The 23,556-nt window shown below is 33.1% G+C and overlaps 1 long non-coding RNA gene across 1 annotated transcript; it reads right to left on the bottom strand.

The window, feature by feature from the left end:
• Positions 1–3,239: 3,239 nt before the first annotated feature.
• LOC143058676 (uncharacterized) lies at positions 3,240–5,107 on the bottom strand. Its single transcript, XR_012973182.1, has 2 exons — positions 4,624–5,107; positions 3,240–3,698 (listed from the first exon to the last, which is right to left on the bottom strand). It is a non-coding gene; the product is annotated as an uncharacterized LOC143058676 (long non-coding RNA).
• Between the last annotated feature and the right edge of the window lie 18,449 nt (positions 5,108–23,556).

Genomic DNA, 23,556 nt, shown 5'->3' with positions numbered 1-23,556 from the left:
ATTGGCCGGCCGGCATATGTTTATTTAAGCTAGTACGACTGATAAGTCTTATATAGACAAGACGCGCGTTAATCGTACCAAATTGTAACCACTGCATCGTTAACACGTTTTTGTCACATATAGAATAGACAAATAAATTACCAAAACCTTGCCTGTTTAAGGGTTACGGTATAATGCATATGGCTGCAAACACATTGTCATCTACTATCTTATATCAATAGAATATAAAATGTGCGTATTTAAAAAAATAAATAAATATTTATAATATTTTGTCAATTTAACCCTTTATTAACCATTGTATATATAAACATAAAGCTTTGTTGCAATGATCTTAGATGCTGATTGGAAGAGTTAAAGGGTCATCAAATTTATATGTACATACATTGTAGAATGAATAAACATGTGTTAACAAATGTTAATGAAATTGAAATTTTTGTGGAATGTACAGGACACCCGAAGTGGATTTACTTTTAACAAAACATGTGTATTTGATAATCCTAACATAATCAGATTCTAACATAGTTGCTATGGATTATCGCATTTTAATAGAATTTAACAATTTTTAAAAACATCTCGATTGGATAAATCCGATAATCTAATGTAAGAATATATTAATATCAGGAAATACACTAGTTCCTGTGTATATTTACACAATTTGTTGTAGAAGACAATACGTTTTTCAGCGTTGTCAATATAATTGTCAATATTAAGGAATTTAATTCAAGTGAGAGGTTTAGTTAGCTCTAAATCTAGGTTCAATCCATCATTTACAATATAAAAAGATACTTGTTCCAAGTCAGGAATATGATAGTTGATATCTATTCGTTTGATGTGTTTGAGCTTTTGATTTTGCCATTTAATTAGGGACTTTCTGTTTTGAATATTCCCTTGAAATCGGTATTTCTGTGATTTTACTTTTGATATTTTTTTCAAATTATTGTTAATATATCACAACATTATCATTCAAAGAAATACATTTGTAGCATTCATTTTAACTATGATAAGCCAAATATTTGTACAAGAAACATATTACTTGTGTGATGATATGTCATATTTATATTGTGAAATTTTGAAGTGTCGTTAGTACGTGTAAACTGTATTCCATTGTCATTATATAGCATAGCGGAATACCTAATAATATCTTTTTTTACCTGAGTCAATTGTTGTTTGTACATTTTTGGCTTACTATGTTAATCTAATGTAAAATGTATAAGTGAAGTTTAGTTTTCGTAAAGTAATTTTGTCATTCAAGGAATCAGTCTTTTACTGCATTTGATCCGAGAAGAAAATACAATATTAAAAAACAGCAATGTTCGTTTTGATCGAAACATAATAAATAAAATGTTGTCATGCCCTTTTCCATATAAGCGGCTTTCATGACGATATAAATATATAATCTTACTTCCCGATTGCGCTTTTAAATGTTCAGCATAGTTTTTCCTGACTTCCGATTGCGAAACAACCATTTTTGTTAAATCGTGTTATTGAGATAATTATTTGTATCACCACCTGTATCGGCCGTATCCCAATGACTGAAAAGGGAACGTGGTTTCTAAGAAAAGAGGCCCCTCATAGGGGTATGCTCACAATTTTTCTCTCTCGAAATCATAACATAATAATGATTTTTTTAAACAAGATGATCAAATAGTTAAAAAAACAATCATGTGTTATCAAATAATCATGAAATATGTCATCTGATAATCATATAAACACTGTAAAAACAGCCAAGGATGGTTGGTATATTTTCAAAAGAGAAAACAGAATTGTATATTAAAAAAAAAAAGTTACAGTTTTTCCTTTATATGAAAATATTTTACACACACATGATATTATATTGTTGCAATAATGATGAAATACATAAATATTGGATAAACTGTGCCGTGCCACGTGTTATAACAATGCGAATTCACACTCAGCAAAACAATCATATTAGGGAATCGGTTACCCCATTGACAAATGTATAATCTGACTACATAGGTCGTGGGTTTTATCCCGGTCAGATCAAACTATAAACTAGACAATTGATATGTGGTGCCTTTCTGCAAGAAATAAATAAAAATTATATGCACGTGTAAGTAAGAATATCTTCATATGGGTTGTTTATATTGACAAAGTAATTACCGGGGTTAATATTCATATAAAAATGGTATCCTCTGGATATACATGTAATATTTCCTGTAAGCGTTCGTCACAAAAACCTCTGCATAATCAACATTAATTTGAATGAAAACTATTTAGGACTACATATGTTGATTTGTAATTAATCATCTATTTCAAATGCTATGTTTAGCTCCATGAATTCTACACGGAAAACACTAATTAATTGGTAAAATAAAAAGCTTATACACAACAAACGAATGGACAACAACTGTAATATTTCTGACTTCGTACATGCATTTTTATGTAACAAATGGTGGGTAGAGCTTGATTTGATAGCGAGCCAAATTTATCACTTGTACATGTTGTATAACAGTCGAATAAAAAAAAAAAACACATTATATTGACAAGACTATGACATTCGTTACCCTTTCGATTGATGTGTTTGAGCTTTTGATTTTAGATTTTCCGCTTTGAATTTTCATATGAGTTCGAATGAATGACGAATGAGACATGTTAAGCCGGATCAGATTCTCTTTCCTGAGCACCTGATTATACTCCCGGTATTAATAGAGTTAGTGTTGCTCAGTCTATAGTTTTCTACATTGTGTTTTGTGTAGTGGATTTCACGGTTTTAGCCATGTCGTTGTCATGTTTTTAGGAATTGTAAGTTTGAATGTTTGTTTTGATATCTTTCGCCTATGACTACAAAGGTAATAGATAAGTTTCGCTGGGTAACATTCCTCCTAATCACAGGGTAATGTTTCAATTTGTTCGATACACTCATGATTGTTTTTGTTTTTTGAGCTTGAGCGATCTACATGAAGTATATCAATAACTATCATATTACAGTTTTCTACAGGCATCTTTAATTTTTCAGGATTGTATTCGCTGACATACTAGTACTTTATGTGCTATTTAGTGCTTAACATGTGCCGTATATTTCATATTTCTTATACCCGTGCATTGATTATCATTTCTGTGGCTGTGTGAAAAGATGAATAATTTGGAAAGTAACGTCGAAAATACTGGTATTGGAGAATAGTTGTAATTTCCTACCATTCATAACCACTTAAAATCGTCTGGCTTCTCGGTAGAGAGTATCATAGGTTAACACTGCTATGAAACTAAAAAACTAGATCACATTTCAAAATATTTTATTACTAACGCGATTTAAAATCTCGATTATAATTTCCACCCGCTAAAACTTGTACGCATTTCATCTTGGCTCCTGATTACTCCTTTTATGAGTTCAGTGGGGTGGGTACGTATGTATACAACATCTCCATGGTTTAGTTCTGCAACTACACTCCCCGTTGATGTATGGTAGTCGCTTACCTCGTCACTATCTGTTTGAATTGCTCCAAACGGATCTGAATTGATTACAAGCTGAGAATAAATGTAACTATGCATACCAGTGGAGACTGCCCAGGTAAATGCGTATACACCATTTACAGGAGCAGTAAACATTCCACTGTACTTGTTGTAGGCTAGTCCAACGTTTGTCTTTACAACATCGAACCTGAGTACTTGTTGTTTTCCTGGTTGGGATTCTCCGTGACTCAGATAGCCATAAAATGCTACAATGTTATCATTCAAACCTGTAAATATCAACAGAAAAGATATTTTTGATATCTTGTTTATTTTTTTTTACAATTTTCATAATTGGAGTCCATCCAGTGTCACATCGTACATTTTATATGTAGATGATGTTTGTGATCGAGATTATGTTTTTTTTCCTTCTAATTAATGAATACACCTTACAGATTTTCCATGTTTAGTTTTAATTGTGTTGGAATGGTCGTTCAGTATTGAGTTTATCTTGGTATTGTTAGTAATCCATATGTATTTGGTCCATATTTGTGTTATCAAAAGTTAAAATAGATATTATCAGAACAAAATAAAAACTTAACATGGAAAACTAAAGTCTTGGGGCAAATACCCCTAAAAAACCGGGGTGAGCTCAGTTGCGCCGAAGGGTGAACTGCGCAAGTTTACCATACGTACAAATTAGTTAAGGCAAGATGACTCGTGATGACACGGTCAATATTGCCTCAAACTTTACCCTTTAAGAAACAGAGTCTGCTTGAAATAGGCTTATTTTCACTAAAAACTCGTTATTTATCCAAAGGTTCTATGCAGAATGGGTGTATTCGATCATTTTGATCTATAATCATCATTTGAACAATGTACAATTAATACACACTGTCACCAAAATGTATGTTAAATGGTGTACAGCTCTTCATTTTTTATATAAGCTTTGGATTTCAAATATTTTGGCCACGACCATCACTAAAGAGACATGTATTGTCGAAATGCGCATCTGGTGCAAGAAAATTGGGACCGTTAATTTTATTTAAAAGTACATTGTTCTATAAGATAACCTAATTGAGACAACAACCAATCAGTAAGAGTCAACTCCAGATAATTAGAAGTATATATTCATTAAACTACTTATCATCTTCAAACTTCGATAAGTTTCAATCATACTTAAATTAACCACCCTACATGTTTGATATAATATACCTGCACGTTTTATAAAAGATAGCTTTCCTTTTCTTTTTCCGGTTTCCTCTTTTGGTATGGACTGAATCAACTGACGCCGTGCATGGTCTATAAACGAACGACTACTGTTTTTTTACAAAGTCACGTGGTTCTGTACTGATTTTAAAGCCTCTTATTGATTGGTTCTGGCTCACGTCATTGATTGTACTATCTTGCAGTTCAGAGACATGTTGTACAACGTCGTTTATGTTTTGATCGTGCTTACGAGTTTGAATGTCCTGATCATTTAAGCGCAGCTGTTGCTCATGAATTCGTTCATTCTGACTTCTGATTTTCTCATCCTGCCTATTTAGCTGCTCATTCATTGCCATGATCATCGTTTCCAATTTTAAAATCTTTGCATTGTGTTTGTTCTGTATTTCGTCAAGCATTAATCCATGAATCTTTATATTTTGAGTTTCACTTTTCACAGAGACTGCCAGTACACTGATAAGAAATCCAAATAAACCAAACTTCATGATGACAGTTAGGTCTGTTAAACTGATTTCAGTAGGATTTTATATACGTAGGTGTTTATAAGTATTTAGCCAAGATAACCCAGGGTTATCTCGAGGTTTAGTCAGGACAGCATATATATTTCACTTGTACTTAATAGAATTGTATTTGCACTTAAGTTTATATAGACGGCATTACAAATGACATAAGATATCAGATTGGTTTACGATTTATAAAAGGGGTTGACTAAAGATAAGAATTAATCCAAAACAATATGGAGATGTAAGACAGACAGTCAAAAATTCAAAGCAAATAAAAAACCTTACACACAAACAAGGGAACAAACTTAATAAACAGATCAACACATGCACTAGATTGGCTATAAACAGAAAGAGATAACTTTTTAAAGATTAAGGTTACACATCAAACGATTTCCTACGTATCTTTTTACTCCTTTCAGCAACGAAAATCCAGCTTTGGATGTTAATTATGTTTTTTTAATTTTCAGCTGGTTGGATATTGAATATCAAATATCGAATAACGAGCCGGCTGCTAACTTCACATCCATTAATCAGTGTGAGGTAGCTTTAAAGACGGAATTGACATTAAAACTATCGTTTTGACTTTAGATTTCGTGAAATAGATGGACCATACATGTACATATTTTTGTTGCTGACTTTGATTACCAAATATTAAGTATGGGATTACTTGTAATTATAATATTTTAATTGGATGACAAAGGTATGTTTTTGCTAAGACAAACAATATTTGTCTGGCGTAGCCGTGCGTAAAATGATTTTTTTCGGCACATCTCCTCGAAATTAGACTTGTTAAATGAACTAAAACATCTTTTTAGTACACTGTTCCTCCTCAATATGCTATTACTAAAATATAAACCTATGGTGTCCAGTTTGAAGGTTATTTAAGTAAATGTATACATTCATGCACGTTCAGATTTAATCAATATACTCGTAGTCATAAACAAGGCGATATACGGTCACATATGACTGCTCAAATAGCACAGCTGTAGTATATACATTGTTAACTTGTCGGAGCACATGATTTTACTGTTGTCGTCTTGTTTACATCAACTTTTGGTATTCCTGCTGCACATTTTTTAGATTATGTCTTATTTTTCGGGCGCACTCTATTCTATCAATTCGTTTAATGTGCTTGAGCTTTTGTTTTTTTGCCATTTTATTGGGAACTTTCCTTTTTAAATTTTCCTGGGAGTTCAGTATTTTTGTGATTTTACTTTAAATCGTAAGCATGTCACATGCTATGTGCAATTTAATGTCATATGGATATAAATTGAAGCGCAAATTCCATTGTATTAAGGGCAATTGAAATGTATATACAGTCATGAACTGAACCCCGAGATAACCTTGTATTATCTTTAACACCTACGTACTATATGAATTCCTATTGAAATAAGAACAGATCTAACTGTAATCATGACGTTGATTGTCTTTGGATTTCTTGTCTGTGTTCTTGCATTTTCTGTGAAAAGTGAAACGCAAAATGTTGAATATGAAACGATTCGTGACCTAGTGCGTGCAGAAATAAAGAATTTTCACGACCCAAAGATTTTAAAGTTAGAACAGAAGGTACAGAAAATGAATGAGCAGCTAAATAGACAGGAAGAACACATTCAAAGTCAAAATACACTAATCGAAGAGCAACAAAGCTACATGAAAGATCAGGAAATACAAATTCAAACTCACGAGAAACAGATAAACGAGGCTATTGAACATATTTCTATGCTGGAAGGAAAATCAATCAATGAAGCGAGACAGAAACAATCAGATGGGGGCTATAAAATAAAATCATGGAAACAGACAGAAGCACGTGACTTTGGAAATATCAGCAGCCATTCGTTTCTAGACTACGCACTACGTCAGTCGATTAAGTCCATAACAGAAGAGAAAACCAGAAATAAGAAGGAAAGACATTCTCTTACAAAACGATTAGGTATAGTATATCGAACAGGTTAAAAAGACTCACGATTAGAAATTATGAAAAAATAAATCAACCGATTCCTTAATAAAATATACTGTTATCTAATCTTAATTGTTCTTCAGTTTCAAATCGATGGTGCGTGATGATAGTAAGAAATTTCAACAAGACGAAAAGGAGTTATAACAAAAGAAACAAAAACCAGTATTTGTAGAATGAGCGAAAGTACAATAACATCAATTAGCTGTAGAACAATAGTCGATACCATTTGTATAACTGCTTATTCTCTTGTGTGAAAATGAATTTTAAACGTTTTTGGGGATTTTGTGGAATGAACGCTTAAACATATGTGTTCACGGTGAGTGGATTTGAAAATAGATGTTTGCAAATTATAATAATCTCTTTTCCTTTCTCTTTTCGAAATCTACAAGAGTGTCTTTAACGTGCAAGATATATGGGTCTAACTGTTCAGTTCAGTCGTTTATCATCCCCTTCCGACGGACTATCATCGTTTCTCAAGACTTTACCCGTAAATTGAGTCAAGACATAGCCGAAAATTCAGTGAACGGGTATCAAGCTAGGAACCGTTGTATTAGTAGTCTGATGCGTCAATCAGTAAATCAAGGCTCTCTTGGAATGATTGTTCCCCTTTTATACATCCTGTGTTTTAAAATAAATTTCTGGACATGAACAATGAAAATGACAGAAGATTGTTTAGCCTCAAATACCGAACATGTCAATTTTTTGTGTTTTGTTAGCAAACACAATCCATAATTTGAGATATAAGACGGTTAATATACACATGAGCAAAATAAGAAAAAAAACCATTCTTTTTCATATTGACAACTTCACTTAAAAAATGTACTGCAGACGAAAAAAGAAAACAGGGCATAGATGACCTTAGCCTTATTTGGCACAACTTTTGGGAATTTTGGATCCTAAATGCTCTTCATCTTTGCACTTGTTTGGGTTTATAAATATTTTTGATTTGAGCGTCACTGATGAGTCTTATGTAGACGAAACGCGCGTCTGGCGTACTAAATTAAAATCCTGGTACCTTTGATTACTATCCGCACAACATAGAACTCGAAAGACTGAGCTGATCGAAAAAAAACCTAAAAAAACATGGGTTGGTCACAGGTGCGTCGTAAGTGGATCCTGTAAACTTTGCACCCGTCTTGTTACTTATAAAAGTACATTATTGGTGCAAGTCTAATTCGGAAGAAAAAAGAACAGAACTGTTGTTACGACGACAGTTTATTTGAATTAGAGAGTTCAATGAAAATACTGTCTAACATACTGACAACACTAATCTTTATAAAAGGGAGGGATTTGTAGCCTGGACAACGATAGCAGTTCACATTTTTTGTCTAGCCTTCATGAAGTCAAAAAGAAAGATTAAAGGATAATGTTTTTTGGTCATTGATAGTATTAACTTTAAAAATCTTAAACATTGTTACATACACGAGCGAATCGTACAAGTTGAAATATATAAACACCGTAAGAGGGTAACAAGGGAACGTCACAATCTAAAAATGGATTATTAACGATAGGAAATGAAAATTCATCTCTTTTATCATTAATTTTAAAATTAAGCTTTCCGTTAATGAGATAGATATCAAGATCGAGGAAAGGCCAGTGGTCATTGTTAGTATCAGCTTTATTTAAAAGTAAGTTCAACAGGACACATTTCTTTAGTATCCATACTGAAGTCGTCATTATTGAGAGTCAAAATATCATCCAAATATCTAGAAGTATTATAAAATTTAAGATGTTGTTTCAATGTCTTTGCTGATTTTATTCATAAATTGTAACTCATAACAATACAAAAATAGATCTGCAATAAGTGGTGCACAATAAGTCCCAATTTGAATTCCGATATCCTGACGATATACGGAAACTCCAAAGCGAACACAAATGTTATCTATTAAAAATTAATGTGCAGATATAGTATCAAAGCAAAGTCCTAACCAATCTTAATGAGCAGATGGATAGATAGAATGAATACTTTGTAAATGTCCTGAATAGACCAGATAAAGGCAACAGTAGTATACCACTGTTCAAAACTCATAAATCCGTGGACAATAAACAAAATCGGGGTAACAAACTTAAACCGAGGGAAACGCATTAAATATAAGAGGAGAACAACGACACAACACCGAAACGCAACACACACAGTACCGGACCAAGCATCAGACAAAATTCCACGAGAATAACACATATAACATCTAAACCAAAAACGTGAATTTGGGATAAACAAGTACCGTGCCACGTCTTATCTTAACATCACAAAAATAAGAGAAAACAAACGACACAACATTAAAATGCAACACACACAAAACGAACAATAATATAACAATGGCCATCTTCCTGACTTGGTACTGGACATTTTTAACGGGGAATAAAAATGGTGGGTTGAACCTGTTTTTGTGGCATGCCAAACCACGCACTTTAATGGCAAAGTTAAATATAACATTGAAATGACAACATAATATTACAGGACTACAATACAGATAAATAGGAGAACATATTAGACAAAGAAACACATGATTAACATATAACAAAAAGAATCAGGTTTAAAATTCAATACGTCCAAAACGCACCTCGTCAACACAAGACTCACCAGTGACGCCCAGATATAAAAGATCGAAAGTGAAAAAAAGTACAAAGTTGTACAGCACTGACGATAAAAAGTTGAAAAAGGTTGTGTCAAATACGGCGTAGTGTTTATGCTTGGGATAAGAACATCCTTATTATTTAGAACAATTAATGCTATTGTAAACAGTAAATTTTATCAAATGAATATGAAAGTGATATACATAATGAAACTGAAGTATAAACTAATTACTGAAAACTAAAATCGAATACATAATGCTAAGACAAACACAGAATATACACACCCGAATCAGTTCAGGCCTAAAAGCAGTAAAATATAAATTTTAAAATGACGTCACATACGATGGCGAAAAGGCACAAACATTACGCCACATTTGAATTTATGAAATTTAGAAACAGCATGACGTCACATATGAAAAACTATAATTGAAAAGTAAGATAGAATTAGGATTAATTTAAGATTATATTAGAACTAAATACTGATATTACATATAAACAATGCATATTGCAATACTTATTAATAGCAATTAACTATAATATATATATGTCCCGTTTGTTATGAATCCAACTTCAAACGTACATTATAGTACAAAATTAAATATTATTAATAAAGGCGGTGATTAATTTTTCTTTCCGTAACTCCTAAATATAATAAAAAAAGACGTCAACACATTTGACAAAATCCGATGAGAATTACAAATATAACATTAAACATTTAAACTAAATACATGAATTTGGGATAGACAAGTACCGTAACACGTCTTATAGTAATGCCATACCAACCAGTACAGCCAGCTGGGGTAGATTTGAACATTTATATAGATAACATCAAGAAACATGAAGTGAAAATAGCCATCAAATCACTCAAAAATTGAAAATCTGCAGGCATAGATGAAATACTACCTGAAGTTTTCAAATCTGGAGGCAATGGCATAATCAAATACATGTACAAACTCCTGAATAAGATCTGGCAGGAAGAAAAGATACCAAGAGAATGGTTAAAGGGTTTGTTAGTGAAGCTGCCAAAGAAAGGTGATTTAGGGCTATGTGAGAACTGGAAAGGCATAACACTTCTATCAGTAGCTAGTAAAATACTGTGCAGAATGATACTCAGCCGAATTAAAGATGCAATTGATCAAGTACTGAGAGACGAACAAGCAGGTTTCAGATCAAACAGAAGCTGCACTGACCAAATATCAACACTACGTACCATCATTGAACAATCGGTAGAATGGCAATCATCCCTCTACATCAACTTTGTCCCGATTTTGAAAGGGCATTTAATAGTGTCAACAGAAAAGGGATGTGGTAACTGCTAAGGCATTATGGCATACCGACAAAAACTGTGAACATGATCAAGGCGTTGTTTTAGGATTTCACAGAACAGGTGATAGATGAATCATTATTCACCAATTCTTTCCAGGTAAATACTGATGTGAAACAAGGCTGCCTACTTTCCCCTACACTATTCTTGATAGCTATAAACTGGGAAACAAAGCAAGCACTAGACACTACACCAAGAGGTATACAGTGGAACTTGTTTTTTTTTTTTAACAACAAATATATTCTTTATTCTAAAGATATCTTGTTACAATTATACTTCACTGTCCAAGCGCCAGTGGAGTATTCCTGTGAAAAAACTTCTGAGTTGCCAGAAACATACTCAGAATATAATAAACAATATTACATAAACTATTACAATATTTTCAACTTATTCTATTAAATCAATTTCTTCAAATTTATGAAAAATACATTTTGAGAAATTATTTTGCTTTCATTCATAACTCTTCTTAATTCCTTTATAAACAATTCATACACATCTATATATTTCAATTTTTGCTCTGAAACATAGTATGACTTGAAAATGCAAAAACCTAAAACTGTCAAAAAATAGTTAAAACCATAATAACCTTTATCTGATATTTGATATCCAAATACTAATGTTTAACTGATATCTTATTTTTAAAATTGAGTTGTGCACATAAGGGCTAGAAGACCTAGATTTTGCAGATGATCTGGCGCTGTTATCTCAGCGCTTGAAACACTACACGAAATCCCGGATTTGCAGAGGTATGCAAATGTTATGTAAATGTATTCAGAGACCGACATTTACATATATTTACAAACCGCTGCATTTAGTTTATCTTGTCTTTACATGTAGTAAATATCAACATTTCTTGTGCTATACCCTCCTATAGGCGGTTATGAGAGACCGCGGTTTATAAAATATATTAACACCTAATCAAACCATTTTAAAGTTTAGAATTAGCATATATTTATAACCATCTCAAAACTTTCGCAAACTTATGTATTTGTATACCTCTGCAAATGGAAATCTTTGTCATGTATTTTTCTATGATGTAAATTTATCCGCAAATGTGTTTCTTTGTCTAGGTAGCAAAGCATCATCATTCAAATAATTTTATAGGGGTTATAAAGTGTAAGGTGCATCTACATTTTCCTGGTATGTAAACCAATTGAAAACGAGAACTTTATAGAGGGGTGTAAAGCATCATTTCCTTTAATCTGCAGAGACCTGTCAAATGTATTGTAAAGGAATATTTTTGTTAGTCTTTATAGTCGGCTGAAATGTATGTCAAATCAGAACATATCAAAAGCCTTTGAGCATATTCCTAAATGTATGGTAAATACATAAATTTGCAGACAATTTGTTTAATTAAGAAATGTGGCCAAATGATAATATCAATGACATGTGTAAATATATTGGGCATATGTAACTTTGAACACATATGCAAAGAAATGATAAAGAAAGATATTTCAGACAGCTAGAAATGTATGTGTAAATATATTGGGCATATGAAACTTTGAATATGTATGCAAAGATATTATAAAGAAAGATATTTAAGACAGCTAGAAATGTATGGTAAATAATTATATTTGCTTTTAGTTTGCTGATATATTTGAAAGGTGCAGATTATATGGACAAATATTGCCATAGCTTTACTGGTAAAGCTATGATATGACACATATAGCTACTTTGGGATTGGTTTTGGCATATTGGTAATATCATTTATTATACATGTATTTCAATAATTTCGTTTTAATAAAAAAATAAATCGGTCTACATAAACGGTTCTTGATCTCTTGATGTACTGCGTGAATTTCTGTATCCATAAAAATCTTCTACTCTCGGGAAGTTATGATGGTTCATTCGCGTAGCATAACACGATCGTTTCCTTTGAGTATCTCTTTGAAACTTCTGGAATTGCACGAGTCATAATTCACTCTGTTTATAAAACATAGAATTTACTTTTTTTAAAGAGACATATACTACAATATGTATTATATGTTACTGCAGAGACATTTATACTATTTATATATGTCTCTTGTTACTGGTAGAAATAATACACATATACAAATTAAGCCAAAACAATACTAGATAATAACAAATTTAAAATCGGTAGCGTTCGGAAGGTTATCGAGCGATTTATCAAGTTTTTATAAAAAGTCCAAGTTTCTGAAATGGTCTAGAAATATTCCTTCATCTGTAGTAAAGTTGCCACATAATATTTGACACAAAACACATCTTGAGAGAATGCACACATAATTATATAAACGTTAAATCTATTGAAGAATATTTTCCTTATCCGTTAATAGGTCCTTTCACGAGATGTTGAACTCCGTGTGCTTCATGAAGCGTCCTCTGCAAAAACTTTCTTGTTAAAGTTAAAAATTACAAACAAAGAACCAGTGAGTCACGTGTCATAATTGACACACAATTTACCAATGAAATCAAACAAAATCGATAGATAATATCATTCCATGGACGAGATGTATCCCTTTCTCCGATCAACGGGGTTTATCAGGAGTTAAGTGTGACAATTATCACCTTTTACAGAAAGATCTGGTCCGAAAAGATCAATAGAAGACAACCGCTAGTATCAATATCCATCAATATAATAAGGCACAAATAATTATCATTTCTTTATGATTTATAAATTGTCTTAAAACAATGCTCCCGTTGTCATTTGATTGTGTTGTTTTAAATACGCAAAACTTAAAACAAGTTATCGAACCATCAGTCATTCGAAATCTCATTTACCGCCTATTTTATACTAAAATTTTACAGCGTTCAATTGTACTTTGACAGGAATCTTTTTTTATACGCCCGTTTATGGGACGTATTATGGTATACCGTTGTCCGTCTGTCCGTCCGTCCGTCGTCAGCATGTCGGACAATAACTCAAAAACGCTTGACCCAATTCGCATGAAAATTTAATATCTATTGACGTTAGCTCCTTTCGTTTTTTATAAATTTTAGATTTTAGGTTTCTAAAGTTTAAATATATTTAATTTTTATACTTGAACATTTATGTAAAATTTGTATTAAAAAGGAAACTTAATTACAGTGGAGATCACTTCTAACCTCTCATTAGAACTGTCAGAATATTCTGTCATAGAACTGTTCTAACCTGTCCTAGAACAGTTCTAGCTAGAACAGTTCTACCCTAGAACTGTTCTAGGTAGAACTGTCAGGATCAGTTCTAGGTAGAACTGACTAAATCAGTTCTAGGTAGAACTGTCAGGATCAGTTCTAGGGTAGAACTGTCAGGATCAGTTCTAGGTAGAACTGACCAAATCAGTTCTAACCGTAGAACTGTCAGCAGAACTGACTAAATCAGTCAGGACTGTAGAACAGTTCTAAATGACGTCACTGCAGAAAGGGCAATTTAGAATTTAGAAGAAAAAATCAGTTCCAATTACTTTACTATATATAATAGCAGATTTTTCTATATTTTTTACTGATCAAAATTTACATATACAAATATCGGTGGATAGGAGGTTATCCAACTCATCGGAGAAATATTTTTATGAGATTGCAAATGAAACATCATTGTTTACGTTTCTTCGTTCCCCGTTTTTAACAGTCTCTTCGTAAATATAACTCTGCATTTAATTCAAGTAAATTTAATCTTAATTTACCTTGTTTGCCTTGGATTTACATTCATGATTTAAGATTCTGTTTGGACAAATGCTCAAACGAAAATTGTACAGTGGATGAATTATGGGATATCATAGTAATGAACACAGTGTTGTTAAACGCAGGAAAAGCTATGTACATTTGCACCTCGAGATTTGCACTGAGGTCTCAGATTTGCATTATCTCGTTGCCAAACTTATCCATAACGATAATGAATAATATCTGGGAGTCTGGAACGTCAGAAAAATATACTCGATCTGAACATGAATGAAATATTTGCCACTGGACGTAAGGCTACAAACAAAACCAATCATTTTCCTTCTTCAAATTATATTAACAGTATAGTCAGTATACCTTTCCAAGAAGAGAACTTCTCATACATGTACTTTTCATTTTAAAATAAAGTATATGAATCAGTGATGTGAGTGTTGGATGATGCCCTTAAATAGTTCTGTTTAAAAAAAAACCATCATGAACTACTGACTAAATAAAAATTCACTTTTTGTGACGGTTCATTATTTAATAATTTAAGTTTGGATGTAATGGGTATTCTGTCGTTATTGTGTTATCAGCGCCCATAGACATAAGTTAGTCATGTTTGTTCAATTTCCAATATAATTGCAGTTATTTATATATACTACAGTAAAAAAAATATAACCGAAGTACTGTTCAACTATATAGACTCACATAAAAAAGCAAATATGGTCAGTTTTGGTTGATGCGGTCAAAAGATTTTATTATACAACTCAGTCTGAAGTATGAAAACTACTGATATTTGTTTACGATTCAATACTTTGAATAAAAAGAGGATATACTGGCACTATAAATTCATGCGAAAAATTTTGAGGTCATTGTTTTCCAATATTGCTGTAACTTGTATATTACAGTCCCTCTTGACCTAAAATTAGAACTGAATTACTGTGCAGCTTTATAGATTTGCAGAAAGAAAGAGAAAATAAGGTCAGTTTAGATTGATGCGGTCAAAAGATTTTATTACACGACTCAGTCTGAAGTATGAAAACTACTGATATTTGTTTACGATTCAATACTTTGAATAAAAAGAGGACATGCTGGCACTATAAATTCATGCGAACAAAATTTTGAGGTCTTTGTTATCCAATATTGCTATAACTTGTATATATTACAGTCCCTCTTGACCTAAAATTATAACTGAATTACTGTACAGCTATATAGATTTGCAGAAAGAAAGAGCAAATAAGTTCAGTTTAGATTGATGCGGTCAAAAGATTTTATTACACGACTCAGTCTGAAGTATGAAAACTACTGATATTTGTTTACGATTCAATACTTTGAATAAAAAGAGGACATGCTGGCACTATAAATTCATGCGAACAAAATTTTGAGGTCATTGTTTTCCAATATTGCTGTAACTTGTATATTACAGTCCCTCTTGACCTAAAATTATAACTGAATTGCTGTACAGCTATATAGATTTGCAGAAAGAAAGAGCAAATAAGGTCAGTTTAGATTGATGCGGTCAAAAGATTTTATGACACGACTCAGTCTGAAGTTTAAAAACTAATGATATTTGTTTTCGATTCAATACTTTGAATAAAAAGAGGACAAGCTGGCACTATAAATTCATGCGTACAAAATTTTGAGGTCATTGTTTTCCAATATTGCTATAACTTGTATATATTACAGTCCCTCTTGACCTAAAATTATAACTGAATTGCTGTACAGCTATATAGATTTGCAGAAAGAAAGAGCAAATAAGGTCAGTTTAGATTGATGCGGTCAAAAGATTTTATTACACGACTCAGTCTGAAGTATGAAAACTACTGATATTTGTTTACGATTCAATACTTTGAATAAAAAGAGGATATGCTGGCGCTATAAATTCATGCGAACAAAATTTTGAGGTCATTGTTTTCCAATATTGCTATAACTTGTATATATTACAGTCCCTCTTGACCTAAAATTATAACTGAATTACTGTACAGCTATATAGATTTGCAGAACGAAAGAGCAAATAAGGTCAGTTTAGATTGATGCGGTCAAAAGATTTTATTACACTACTCAGTCTGAAGTATGAAAACTACTGATATTTGTTTAGGATTCAATACTTTGAATAAAAAGAGGACATGCTGGCACTATAAATTCATGCGTACAAAATTTTGAGGTCATTGTTTTCCAATATTGCTATAACTTGTATATATTACAGTCCCTCTTGACCTAAAATTATAACTGAATTACTGTACAGCACCCTTTTTATGGAAGATCAATGCATTTGAATGAGGACAATAAATTTTAGTTGGACCCCCCCCCCCCTTTTTTTTTAAACTGCTGGATCCATCCCTGGTGGTTTGGGCCGGAATAACGTATTACATTAAGGTCAGATAATTTTGTTATGTAAAACGAGTCATCCTGACTCCCCGAATGACAAATGTAAAATAAATGAAATAATAATGCCCCCCCCCCCCCCCCCCCAATATTAACGGCTTAATTTATGTTCAAAAAATGAAAGAAAAACAAATAATTTATGTAACACATCAACAAAGAAAATCACTGAATAACAGGCTCCTGACTTGGAACAGGCACATACATGCAGAATATGGCGAGGTTAAACATGTTCTCTTGCCGATTATAAATCTGAAATAAAACCGGCAAAATAGCAAAACTCTATATAATATTAATCGCTATTTTGCCGAAGCCTTTATATTATGACAAATATTTCTTCAAACTTATAAATCAATTCTAGCCGTAGAATTTATAAATCAATTTTAGCCGTAGAATTTATAAATTAATTCTGGCCGTAGAATTTATAAATCAATTCTAGCCGTAGAATTTGAAATCAATTCTAACCGTAGAACTGTTCTAGAAGTAGAACTGACCAAATATCTGGTCAGTTCTAGCTAGAACTGTCAGGATCAGTTCTAGGGTAGAACTGTCAGGATCAGTTCTAGCTAGAACTGTCCAAATCAGTTCTAGGTAGAACTGACCAAATCAGTTCTAGCTAGAACAGTTCTAACCTAGAACTGACTAAAAGGTGTCAGGCTGACAGTTCTACATACTGTTCTAGAACAGTTCTCCTGACAGATTCTGACAGAATTTATGAGAGGTTAGAACTGATCTCCACTGTATTTTAGTTGTTGTTCTGTTAATGTAAAGTTTACCGAGAGCTGTCTCATTGACACTCATACCAAATCTTCTTGCATTTATATCGTACATGTATTTGCAGAATTTTTATTTTTTTATTTATCGACTGAATGAGATAATTTGAATCGTTAAAATTTAGAATTATACATGAAAACAGATGCCTGCGACCCCTGTTGTTTCGATTAGCATGTTTTCTAAAGATATCCGCGTGGAGTTCACAAATTTCATCGTGTATTTGATCACCTGTTGTGAATTTCAGATAACACTGCCAAGTTCAGTCAAACTCGTGGTTAAAACTTTCCTTTACATATCAGTAATATTATTTTCCGGGCAGGGTACTCCCCCCTTTTTTATATCATACTCGGAACATTATTGTATACACTTTTTCTGTTGTACTTTCTTTATATTTTTAGGCGGCATGCAATGAAATTTTAGAAAATTTGCTGATTAATTTGAGAATATCAGGGACATAAATTCATTAGTATGTGCTTCGATTGGCTTATATCTATAACAAAAACAAGTACTCTAAGAATATATCATTATTGTTAGGGAGAGACCTATCCTTCCATCAACGAACATGTAAAGCGTGTATAAAAATTGTTGAAACTGAGGAACATGTATTGATAGAGGGTCCATTGTAAGATGACCTGCAAACTGATCTTTTTTTTGAAAAACTTTGTCAGAACATCCTAACTTTAAAAAAACAATCTAATTTGAAAAATGGTCTATTGTTCTATAGGTAGCCAGTGAATGTGATAAAAGTGCCAAAATCTGCAAATTTATTTTACATATAGAAGACGCTGCTTTTCACGCCGTTAAACTGTTTGTCTTAACTGAAGACACTTTTTAATAAATTTGAAAATTTAGCTGTACATTTATACTTATTCATTATTAATACGACATTTCTGTTTTTTTCACATAGCAAAATTAAACCTATTTAAAGGACAATATGTTTATGTACTGTAGCGTGTTTTCTATTGTAATTTTTAAACAAACATAGAAGCATTTAGTGTTGAAGGCCAATTTTGAAATGTCTCTCAGACATCATGGCTGAAAAGTTAGAGAAAATATAAATAAACATACAATTCTGGGAGGTAAAACAAGAGTTAAAGCAGAGACTGAATTTATTCTTTTAATAAAAAATCAAAATGTTGCAATGCGTTTGTGTTTGTGTATGTATATTCAAATTCTACGTTGTCTCATATTCGGGTTTAGTCGAAAGATATATATAAATATATATAAAGTGCCTAGAAAATCAACCTACCGATGTTAGAGTAGATTTGATTCGTAACTTCCTCCCCGGCGCCGGGGCTGGAACCTGTACTTTTTTTCTAACTTCTACGACAACACCGCCTATATATGTTTGTTAACAGTCATAGGATAAAAGAGGGTCTGGAAAAGGAGAGAGGTGGGTGTTCTTCAATTCTTAATATTATTTACGCCATTTTTCTCTATTCTATATAAATTTTGCCCATTATTCTCTTTTTTTTTATATTCAAGAAGCCCACTATTCTCTATTCTTAAATTTTTGGCCTATCCTATCCTTTTCTTTTCTATTCTTTATTTTTTTAGCCCAGTATTCTCTATTCTGTAAAACTCCATCCACACCCTCATAGAAGATGCCGTTCTAGTTATCTACGTTTTTTTTTTATTTCACTTAATTATTATGATTGTATCTCTTAATGTTATTTTTTTTCTTTTTTAAAAGTAGTGTCTTTTTCTAATACCCAGTTCCACTAGGCCGCGAGCGCACTACGATCTATGAAAAAAATGCAAATTTTGATGATCGTAGTACGATCGTGTAGATCGCAGTAAGGTCGTATCACGGTCGTGGTGAGGTCAATAAGATCGTGATGAGCGTGGCTAACTTTGTACATGTTCAAAACAATCGTGGTGCGGTCGTGGCGAAATCAGATCGTAGTAGAAACGTAGTGAGAGCGCACTAAGATCGCAAAGGTCGCTGTACCATCGTAGCGAGAGCGTGATTTCATTCGGAGAAACTGCGCTACGATCTCATTGCGACGTTATTACGATCTAACTACGACCATCACGTTCTCATCGCGACCCAATTACTCTCCACTACGACTATACCACGCTATTCACGACCATAGTACGATTCTAGCACGCCCTTGCCGTCGTCATCACGCTCTTCTTACGACCTGACTACGTTCATACTACGATCATCATTCTCATTGTCATTTTCACATTAAATATATTAAATATCTTAAGGTTTTGTTTGTCTGTATGTAATTGGGACGTCTTGTTCATTTTGTCCTACGGCTCAGCCATGCTTCTCGTTTTCATATAGATTAAACCGTTGATTTTCCCGTTTTTATGGTTGTACACTGGTAATTTTTGAGACCCTTTATAGCTTGCTGTTCGGTGTGAGCCAAGGCTCCGTGTTGAAGGCCGTTCCTTGGCCTATAATGGTTTACTTTTGAAAATAGATACTTGGCGATGGAGAGTTGTCTCATTGACTCATACCACATCTTCCTATATCTATTGACACATCTGTGTCATCTCTGCTATCGTTCACTAAAATATCGTAAATTCAGCTTTATAGACCAGGAATAGGTTTTAATTTACGTCGGATTGGTCGGTCCGACATAACTACTTGATCAAGATTCGTTGCTATCAGAGCTCCCTCTGCCTCTACGTCAACCCTACCACCACGTCCACGTGTTTTAGTAGATTTTGGTGGCATGACTATTGTTTTCAAGAAAACGTATTAATCAGAAATAGAAGGAATGGAACTGTATTCATATGGAACACGATGTTGACGTTATTGCTGAGAGCGTAGAATAGATCGCGGTAAAATCGTGGTAAGAACGTGCTATTATCGCAGAAGAAGCGTGGTAAGATCGTGTTGCAATCGGATGACTCGTGGTACGGTCGTAGTGAGAACGTGATGAGCGTAGACAGATCTTGATAAACGTAGTGAGGTCGCAGAATAAGCAATGTGAGAACGTGGTATAATCGTAGCGGGATCGTTGTAGAAGCGTAATGAGGACGTAGTAGCATCGTGAAAGCAACGAAAATTTACATTTTCATGCCGCTCATACCGCGACCTCACCACGATCTTTATTTATTTCAGATCGTGGTGAGCGTGGTTCGATCGTGGTCTAGTGGGACTGGGCATAGATTTGTATGTTTAATTTTGCTCCATATTTTTTTTTTTCATTTTTAATGCAGTTTCGAGTTCCCCTCTAAGTGGGCAATTTTTCTTCATAATCCAAAACTGTGTACTTATATTTCAAGATAACACGACACCGAATGGCATATCTCCCGATTTCAAAAATTTTTGGCACACTTGTACTTTGAATCGAGTTACATCGGAATATGTAATAAAAAAATGGCGGTTACCATTTTTTTTTTTTTCGTAAATTTGATTAGAAAAAGTCAATTTTGACGACAAATTCACACAGGGAAAATGCCTTGTTTTAACTTTTCTTTTTTTAAAGATTTTTCAATAGATGGCTTTGTTCTTATATACGGAGAAAACTAAAAACTAACATAATATCCCGGACTGATGCATGCTTTTTGTAATAGTTGTTATTAGCTTTCAACTAGCTGTCAGTAACTGCGAGTACTCTGTACTTAAAGTCTTTTGGTTGTTGGGATGTATAAGTACCACTCTGTTTTTGTTAGATGTATTATATTTGTATCCATCTGATGAGTTAAGCCTTTTTAAACTGATTTCTACAGTTTATTCTTATGTTGTACTGTTACACCACTGTCCCACGTTAAACTGGTCCGTCATTCCATCTTAAGCTTCGCACCGTTAGTGTAGCGATAAGGGAACACAACAGGGTCCAGTTTATGTCCCAGGTTAGGGGAAGGGAGGGTTGGCGCCTTTAAACGAGTTTAACCTGACCACATTATGTATGCTCTTGCCCCGAGTCAAGTAGTCTGTAATTTAGTTTGTTGCTATGTAACATATTTGTTTTCGTTCATTATTTTGTACATAAATTAGGTCGTTTGTTTTCTCGTTTGAATTGATTTACATTTCGGGGCTTTTTATAGCTGACTATGCGGTATGGCTTTGCTCATTGTTGAAGGCAGTACAGTGACCTATAGATGTACATTTCAGTGTCATTTGGTCTCTTGTGGAGAGTTGTAACATTGGCAATCATACCACATCCTCTATTTTTTTTTATATATATAGAAACACACATGTAATCATCCTTGTGTTTTATATACATTGCTTCAAAGTTGACCGATACGCTAAGAATTTGACAGAAAGCGTGTGACGTTACAGAATAAAGTAATTTGATAAACAGTGATATTGAGGTACAATCTGAATTGATTGATTGATGGTTGCTCAACGTCCGGTGGCAAATATTGCATGCATTTACAGGACGATACAGTGCAATTTGAATTGTTGTGTCTGAAAAACACATTTGGTGCAGCAGTCAAGAAAGGTTAAACATTCTGTTATTTGTGAAAATTAAAAAGAAAATCAACATCCTGATACAATACACAATCTTAATATAACATACTTTGTATGATGTAAACGTGTGGGTTGTGTGTGTAGTTAGTCGGACCATGGTCGGACAAACCTTGCAAACTGTATGCAAAATTTCACTCAAATACACCAAGTTCAACATTCTGTCGTTCGTGAAAAATCATTAAAGAAAAAATGATCCTGAGAATATATATGCACCCTCAAAATAGGTAAAAAAAATATATCGGCGCAATATACTTAAAAATGGAGTAAGTTCGGTAAGGGCCATATTTGGCCCCAATTATAAAGTTCATAGTTACAACCCAATGAAGGTTTTAAGTTGCATTAAATACATGTGAGAAAGTTAAACTGTTTTTGTCAAAGTTTAAGTCTTAAGACGTTGATTTTACATCCCAAAAAAGTCAAGATAAGGGATTTTGGTGAAATTTCACAAAATGAGCTGGATTTCAACCAAATTAAGGACCAGGAAACATAGAGCGCAGGCTTCGACAAACTTAATATTCAAATAAGACATGTGAAATGTCTTCACAAACATTATTTTAAAAGATCTTTGTTGTCGACGTATGCGCTCTATGTTTCCTGTCCAATAATCTATTGAAATTTACCTATTTTCATTGATTTTTTCGTGAAAAATCAATATGAGTGCAACTTGTGACGTCATAATGTAACGTAGAAACGTAAAGTTTTCAACAAAATAGCTGATTTCCTATCTAGTCACTATATTAGCTTTAATTTATTGTGATATTGGTCAATAAATCCGAATTTGAAATTTACGCTAAAAAAAGGGGGCCATTTTAGGACCTTACTGAACATTTTGACTTTGATGGAACGTTGTTTAATTGCCAATCATATCACATCTCCTTATGTCATAATGGTTTGAGTTTTTTCAAGACTAACAAATACGTACTTGGAGAATAAACTATGTTGCTGTTATAGCTTAAATCTTACTATTGTTGTGAGCATGTGATGTTATAATTTGATAGATTTAATACTTGCTATACTAAATATACTTATTTCGGGGCCTTTTATAGATGACTATGCGGTATGGGCTTTGCTCATTGTTGAAGGCCGTACGGTGACCTATAGTTGTTAATTTCTGTGTCATTTTGGTCTCTTGTGGAGAGTTGTCTCATTGGCAATCATACCACATCTTCTTTTTTTTTATAATTATTAACTTTCATATTCAAGAAACCAACAAATCTTTACTAAAACTACCGTAACAGATTAGCAGTAGAAAAATACTTGTCCATTCTGCATTAGTCACGTGTTATCTCTATTTGTATATGTTTTTGGTTTTGATTGTCGTTAATTGGCCGGTTGCTGTGTATATCATTTCCATTTTTGCAAATAAAGAAATAGC

Source organism: Mytilus galloprovincialis, chromosome 14 (assembly GCF_965363235.1).
Source record: "Mytilus galloprovincialis chromosome 14, xbMytGall1.hap1.1, whole genome shotgun sequence".
Taxonomy (NCBI): Eukaryota; Metazoa; Mollusca; class Bivalvia; order Mytilida; family Mytilidae; genus Mytilus; species Mytilus galloprovincialis.
Note: the sequence above shows the minus strand (reverse complement) of the source record. Positions and strands in the feature narration are given on the sequence as shown.